The sequence below is a fragment of the Myotis lucifugus genome, unplaced genomic scaffold (assembly GCF_000147115.1).
Source record: "Myotis lucifugus unplaced genomic scaffold, Myoluc2.0 scaffold_8348, whole genome shotgun sequence".
Classification (NCBI taxonomy): Eukaryota; Metazoa; Chordata; class Mammalia; order Chiroptera; family Vespertilionidae; genus Myotis; species Myotis lucifugus.
This window is the reverse complement of record NW_005879396.1, coordinates 1-7,000: the sequence shown is the minus strand read 5'-3', so window position 1 is coordinate 7,000 and position 7,000 is coordinate 1. Positions and strand designations below refer to the sequence as shown.

General features: G+C 59.6%; 1 pseudogene; it reads left to right on the top strand.

The window, feature by feature from the left end:
- The first annotated feature begins 200 nt into the window (after window positions 1-200).
- On the top strand, window positions 201-3,301 carry LOC102420141 (annotated as a pseudogene).
- Window positions 3,302-7,000: the final 3,699 nt, after the last annotated feature.

Here is a 7,000-nt window from a genome sequence, read left to right as displayed (position 1 = left end):
CCGTGGTGGGGACTCCCCAGCGCCCTGGTTTCACTTCTCCTGTCCCAACCTGTGTCGGCGCCTCCTTCCTGGAGACTCGTGACACAGCCCCATTTCTCACTCCCATTGGCTGAGCAGTTTCCCGAGCAGCCAATCAGCGTCCCCGCGACTCCGGTTTTAACTCCTCCCCGGCAGCGCCGGGACTCAGATGGTCCCCCCCCCCTCGCCAAGGATGCGAGTCATGAGGCCCCCCACCCTCCTCCTGCTGCTCTCGGGGGCGCTGGTCCTGACCCCCAGCTGGGCCGGTGAGTGCGGGGTCGGAGGGGGCGGCGGTGCGGGGAGGAGCGAGGGGACCCGGCGGGGGCGCGGGGCCGGGAAGGCGCGTGTCCAGCCCCGGCCCTGCCCCCCATCTGCCCCCCAGGCCTCCACTCCCTGAGGTATTTCTTCACCGCCGTGTCCCGGCCCGGCCGCGGGGAGCCCCGGTACCTCCTCGTCGGCTACGTGGACGACACGCAGTTCGTGCGGTTCGACAGCGACGCCCCGAACCCGAGGATGGAGCCACGGGCGCCGTGGATGCAGCAGCCGTGGGTGGAGCAGGAGAGGCCGGGGTATTGGGAGGAGCAGACGCTGAGGGTGAAGGCCAACGCACAGACTTTCCAAGTGGACCTGCAGAACCTGCGCGGCTACTACAACCAGAGCGAGGACGGTGAGCCGCGCGCCGGGCCCCTCACGACCCCCCTCCCCACGGATGGGCCAGGGTCGCCCCGAGGGTCCGGGTCGGAGCGTCACCCCGAGGCGGCGGGACCCGCCCAGCCCCCACCCGGGAGGAGCCTGCGGGGACTTTGACCTAATTTCACTTTCAGTTTTAAGTTCAGTCCCTGTGGGGCGGGAGGGGCTGACCAGGAGGCGGGGTCAGGGTCTCACACCTTCCAGAGGATGATTGGCTGCCAAGTGGGACCCGATGGGCGCCTCCTCCGCGGGTACCTGCAATACGCCTACGACGGCGCCGACTACATCGCCCTGAACGAGGACCTGACCTCCTGGACCACAGCCGACATGGCGGCTCAGATCACCCGGCGCAACTGGGAGGCGGTCGGTGGGGCAGAGCTTGTGAGGAGCTACCTAGAGGGGGAGTGCATGGAGTGGCTCCAAATTCACCTGGAAAAAGGGAAGGAGACCCTGCAGCGCGCAGGTACCAGGGGCCCTGGGGCCGCCCCCTCTCCCCGGGGCTGGGGCTCCTACAAAGAGACAGGACAGGGTTCAGTGTCAGACACCCCTCCTTGGGGTCAGGGAGGGAGCCCCCCTGGATGTCAGGTCAGGTACCAGAGGGACCCCCCTCCTCTCAGGGACAGTTAGGGGTGCAGGCTCTCCTGGGGTGCAGGGACACCCTCCTGAAATAACCCATCAGCGGTTCTCATGGGCCCTGCAGGGGCTCTGGGACCCCCGGGGACCTTCTCTCTCAGGCCTTGTGCGCTGCCCACACCCACTGTGTCTGAGGCCTGACCCCAGCTTTTCTGAGTTACGTGGCCTCCACCCAGGTCAGGACCAGAAATCCCTTTTCTCCCCTCAGAGACCTGCCTCCTGCCTTGGGCTGTGTCTCTCTGATTCTAGAACTTTCTAAAGACTAGGTCCTTTCAGGTGCCTCTGTCCAGGCTGATGTGTAGGCTGTGTACACCCTTCCCCACACCAGATGTGCTGTCCACTCTCAGGATGGTCAAGGAGCTCTTGTGGAGTGTCCCACAGCAGATGCAAACTTTATAAATTTTCTCCCCTCCCCTCAGACCCTCCAAAGACACACGTGACCCACCACCCGGTCTCTGAGCGTGAGGTCACCCTGAGATGCTGGGCGCTGGGCGCTGGGCTTCTACCCTGCGGACATCAGCCTGACCTGGCAGCGTGATGGGGAGGACCAGACCCAGGACATGGAGCTGGTGGAGACCAGGCCTGCGGGGGACGGGACCTTCCAGAAGTGGGCGGCCGTGGGGGTGCCCCCTGGAGAGGAGCAGAGATACACGTGCCATGTGCAGCACGAGGGGCTGCCCGAGCCACTGACCCTGAGATGGGGTGAGGAGGGACCGTGGGCACAGAGCCTCTTCTCAGGGCAGCAGGGGCCCTGGGGAACCTCAGTGGGGTCGGGGCTTAGGCCTGGGGTCAGGGCCCTCACCCTCCGTTCCCTTGTCCTCCCAGAGCCTCCTTCTCAGACCTTCATCTTCATCATCATGGGCATCGCTGGGGGCCTGGTTCTGCTGGGAGCCGTGGCTGGAGCTGTGATGTGGGGGAGGAGGCGCTGAGGTGGGCAGGTGTGGGGTCTGTGTCTCTTGTCCCACTGGGGGTTCAAGCCCAGGTAGACGTGTGTCCCGCCTCTTTCATGGGAAGCACCATCCCCACATGTGTGATGGCCAGTGTGGGGCTCTGTGCTCACACTTACTCTGTAGTGAGGTCCGTGGGATAATGAGGTTACCACTTATCACCTGATGATGCTGGTGGTGGGGACCTCCTTCCCAGCAGCCCCAGGTCAGAGGGCAGGTCCCTGCTGAGCACAGACCTCCAGGAGGGCGGTGGGTCCAGTCCCCACACATGCACTTCCCTCAGGTTTCCTGTTCCTGCCCTGGGTCTATACACAGGGTTCTGGAAACTTCTCTGGGGCCCAGGACTAGGGTTTCTCTTAGGACCTCATGGCCCTGCCTCCTCCCTGGTCTCTCAAGGGATGTTTTCTTCCCACAGGTGGGAAAGGAGGGAGCTACGCTCAGGCTGCCAGTGAGTATGGAGAGGTGATGCCTGAGACCCTGGGACAGTTCAGACTGGAGCCATGGGGGACCCCACTGCACATAGTTCTTCCTTGGTCTCCTACCCTAGGGCTCTGACCCCATCCTGGTGTTTCATCCCCCCGCCCTCCCAGGCAGTGACAGCGGCCAGGGCTCTGATGTGTCTCTCTCAGCTTCTAAAGGGGAGACCCTGCCGTGGGGTGGGGTGGGCAGAGGGGAGGACTGGGTGGTGGGGGAGTCTGTGGGACACTGTGAGCATGAAGTGGGCTTTGAGAATGTCACCAGTTACAGCCACTGACCTGCATCTGTTCATGATGATTGTCCTCCACAGTGTGAGGCAGCTGCCTTGTGGGGACTGAGTGATGGAAGATGTGTTCATGCTCCCACTTCCTGACTCAAGAACCTCTGATGAGGGGGCTGCCCTGCCTGCTCCCCACACTTTCCTGTCAGCAGAGTTGGGCTGGGCCCTCCCCATCCCTGCCTTTACTCCCTGGGGCTTTGAGCTGCCACTTCCTGCTCCGTATTGAAAATAGACTCTGATGTGATTTTGTTCAGTGCTTGCCGTGAGCGTTAATGTGTTAATTAAGGGAGAAGATTCTAAAGTTTGAGGCGAAATGAATGGAAGCACTGAGAACTTTCCAGAAGCCATGTGTTTGCAGTGGGGAGCCTGTCCCAGGTGGGACGGGAGGGGCTGTGAGTACTGAGTGTGGTTGGGGCCTGTGCCCAGGTGGTGCTCAGTGCATCGTGGGCTTTGACATGGCCACTCCTCGGCCAGGTCACTTCTCTGCTCCTCTCACCTTGTCCCTCATGTTCCCTGTCCCACCAGGACCTGTGGTCAGAGGGACACACATCCCCCAGGCCTTGTCACGTGTCCTAATGCAGCACATCTCCAGGACCCTGAACAGCGAGGCCTTCCTGGGGCAGGTCAGCCTGGACTTATGCCAGGGTCCCACCCTCCCCCCTCATCTCCTAGGTGTTCGTTGTTTCAGTAGATATTGTGCCTGTTACTGTTTTCATGTGTGAGTTATGGTCTCACTGTCGGGTGTCCCTTATCTGACAGCACAGGGTACATGTTCCCCGCCATTGTCCCACAGGCCCAGGGCTCCCTGCACACAGGACCCCACGGGGTGGAGAGATGGATGTTCAGGCTCCTCCTGCTCCTGCCTCCTTCTAGGGCCCTGTTCTACCCTGTCAGCCCCTCCCTGCTGCTCCTGAGGGGTCCTAGAGTTCCTGGGTTCTTGAAATCACAATTGAGAAGAAAATATGTAGACATCATCAATCATGATCCTTATTTGGTAATCATTTCGTCAAAAACCACTTATCATATTAAATCCCCAACAATCAATGTGAAATGTATGCTGCCCTGGGAGATATTAAAGTCAATTCCTAATTTAAGGAGGTTAATAAAGTTACATGGAATTATTGAGGAAATACGTTTTCCCTTTGAGCAGTGCAGCTGTTGAAAGAAGTCTCTCTCTTTCTCTCTCTCTCTCTTTTTTTAAAGGAATATTGAAGGTTTTATGTAAATTTAATCTCAGGGTGGATATGAGCAATACCCGCCTTCCATTGGGGCATGTCGGAGGTTGGACGTGGGTAACATCACTCCTGCGTGAGTGGAGAGGTTATTTTCTAGAGGAAGATAAACACATTGGAGAATGAAGGGTTGTTTTACCCATTTTCTGTATGTTTAGTCCATTCCTGTTTCTGTGAGACTCTGTCGTGTTACAGAGAAAATCAAGGTAGGAACTAGGTTTTCAGCAAGTTGCTTCTCACACCTGCATGTTTTTACACGGCTGACCCTCTAATTTGGCAGATGGGATGGATACATCCTGTTAGACAGTGTGGAAGGTGCCAGGTATGGAGGTGCCACTTGGGTTTCTAGTTCGTCACTGAAATGTAGACACGGGGTTCTGCTCCCACTCGGGGTGTAACATGAGCTTTGCCATCTTGGGGTCCATCTCCGCGGCCATGGTCACTGTCCCCCTGGCCTGAGCCGGGGTCTCCATGGTGCGTCTCCCACACAGTCACCTCCTGGCCTGCAGCACCTTCTCCCCTGCAAGTCCTCCCTGTGGGATCCCCTGAGACCAGAGGCCCCCACAGCACCCTGAGGCCGGCGGCCCCGTTACCACTGCCACGTGCTGCCCTCCATTTCTCTGTGTCCCCACCTCAGGGGATGCTCATATGGCTGACGCAAACCTGCCATGTCCTGCTTCCTGCCTCCTCGCTCTGTGTCCCTTGTTGCTGATTTTAAGGGTCATGGAGCGCCTGGGACCCTGTGCTGCTGGGCGTGACTATTGACGATCTAACCTGTGGATGGCAGTTGCTGTGATCTTCACAGCGACGCTGCTCAGGGCTCCTCCGCGGGAGCCCAGTGTGGCCCAGGGAGCCCGCAGGAGCTTCTAGAAGGGCTGCAGGTGGGACTGACAGGGATCACTGGGAGGATCAGGGGCACAGCGCGCTGCTCGGATGTGTTCCATCCATTCAGTCATCCCTGCGCCGCCTAAGGGTGGTGACCCTCTGAGAAATGGGTGCTTCTGAGTCTGATATTGTGCGAACATCAAGGGCCCTGACACCCAAATAGTCTAGCCCACAGCTTGGCGGGGGCTGCACAGGGGCTGAGCATGGACCCACGACCAGGAGGTCCCCAGTTAGATTCTCTGTTAGGTTCATGCAGGGGTGTCTGGACCCAACCCCAATAGGGGGCTTGCAGGAGTCAGCCACTCCATGTTTCCACCTCTCTCTCTCCCCCTTACTCTCTCTAAAAATCAATAAAAACATTTTTAAAACAAACAACAACAAAAAACCCAGCTCTCCTGATGCTCACAGTGTGACGGGAAGGATGGGGAATGATGGGAACGCGCACAGCAGTGACTCCCATGGGCTGTGCTCCCGCATCTGAGGCCGGAAACCACATCCCCCAGTCACAGCCTTTCCTCCTTTTCTGTGGGCTGACTGTGCTCAGCGGCCCCTCTTCTGCTCTGAGTGACACGGGCTGGGACAGGGTCATTGGAAACCCGGCTGGACCAGAACATTCTAGAGGGTCCCTGACGGGGCTACAGCTGGTGCTGGCTGCCGGCTGGGAGGTCCCTGGGCTGTGAGGATAATGCTGCTCCCAGCTGGGCCCCTGGCTCCAGGCGGCATGGGCCAAGGTCACAGGTAACACCCACAGGCCCTCATGTCAGACCCACATGCACCACTGTCAGAACCACAGAAGTGAGGCTCTGTCACCTCTGTTCTGTTCTGGTCACCAGAGCTGGTCCCAGGTCCCAGGGGTGGGAGGCCCACCTGAGGGCAGGTGTGGGAGGACCCATCACAGAAGAACAAGTGGGCGGGGATAGTGTTGATTCATCTTTGGAAAAACAAAAGCCAAAAACCTGCACAGTGAGTGGAAGTAAGAGAAGAAATGGAGAACATTTTAATTAAAATATTTAACTAATGACTGCAAAGGGGAGAAAGAGGCGCACTGTCAGCAGGTGGTGAGGGGGGCACCCTGAGGGCATGTGTGGCCTGAGGAGGTGAGGGCATGAGCCAGGCGGGTGTATGAGGGCACAGCCTCCCAGGGCCGCCCTGTGCCCACAGCCAGGCTCTGAGGGGCAGGCACTGAGCTGGGCGGGAAGGGAGGGGCCGACTCTTTAGAGAGAGGACAGAAGAGAGAGACTGAAGGAGAGAGACCCCTCTCCCGCTGGCCTCCTGCCCCCTGATGGGGGGTACCCGCTCCTGGGGGAGCCTGTCTTGGAGCCTGCGCACTGTGGGGGAGGGGTGGCGCCCCACCATCTGACCCCCAACTCTGGGCCACGGCTGACAGGCTGATGGTCAGAGAGCCTGGGGGACGGTCCCCTGACACAGAGGCTGCTGCTGGAGTGCCGCTGTCGGGCCACAGAGTCCTGGGCGCTGGTCCTGGGCAAGGGCCATGCTGGGCGCAGACCCCTCCCCGCGGGAGGCACCAGTTCCCACGACTCTCCTTCCTGGGGCCTTTCTGCCTCTCCGCTCCTCCTCCTCCCTCCTGCCGTGTTACCAGCTCCTCCTCCCTCCCTCTCTCCCCCTCCTCTGGCCCTCTCTCCTGCTCCTCATCTCTCCCTCTCTTCCACACCCCCTCCCTCCCTCTGTGCAGCTTCTCCTCCCTCCATGTGCGCTCTCTAAGGAAGAGAGAAATTACTGGGTGAGTGTGTGTGCGTGTATGTGTGTGTGTGTGTGTGTGTGTGTGTGTGCGCGCGAGCGCGCGTGTGTGATCTCATGTGAGTGTCGCTCATGTGCCT